General features: G+C 34.3%; 1 protein-coding gene across 1 annotated transcript in view; it reads left to right on the forward strand.

Moving 5' to 3' along the window:
• LOC127975334 (nuclear respiratory factor 1) overlaps positions 1-245 on the forward strand; it is a 14,015-nt gene extending 13,770 nt beyond the window's left edge. Inside the window, exon 11 of the mRNA XM_052579309.1 lies at positions 1-245. This exon is cut by the window's left edge and continues 1,257 nt beyond it. The gene's annotated coding sequence lies outside the window, so the exon portion shown is untranslated.
• The last annotated feature ends 201 nt before the right edge of the window (positions 246-446 follow it).

Here is a 446-nt window from a genome sequence, read left to right on the forward strand (position 1 = left end):
TTTTTTTTACTGTCTAGCACCTCTTCCACCCATAACCCATCAAGTTTTCTGCTCCTGGTCGCATTGAATTTTTATATGACTGAAACCTCATAAAACAAGATCCTTTTTATGTACATTTTGTAAAATACAAGGTCTGATGAAACTGAACTCTCCCATGTTGCCGGTGAAAGAATGATTGTGACATTGGGAGAGTTTATCATTCCCTTTTTATCCAGTGTCGAAAATAAAATGGCCACTGTTCAGAATTGTGTCTTTGAAGATTATTGCACAAAAATATTCGCAGGTGACAAGGAAAGTGCTTTTGTTTTAGAGCACATAAGGCTACATAATGAAATATTGAAACATTTTAGGACATTCACAGTACCATTATAAATCGGCAGGTGTTTTACATCATAATTATGTTCATATTGCTATAATGTGTATTTTAGCAAAGTTGGAGTTAGGTA

Source organism: Carassius gibelio, chromosome A4 (genome assembly GCF_023724105.1).
Source record: "Carassius gibelio isolate Cgi1373 ecotype wild population from Czech Republic chromosome A4, carGib1.2-hapl.c, whole genome shotgun sequence".
In the NCBI taxonomy this organism is placed as follows: Eukaryota; Metazoa; Chordata; class Actinopteri; order Cypriniformes; family Cyprinidae; genus Carassius; species Carassius gibelio.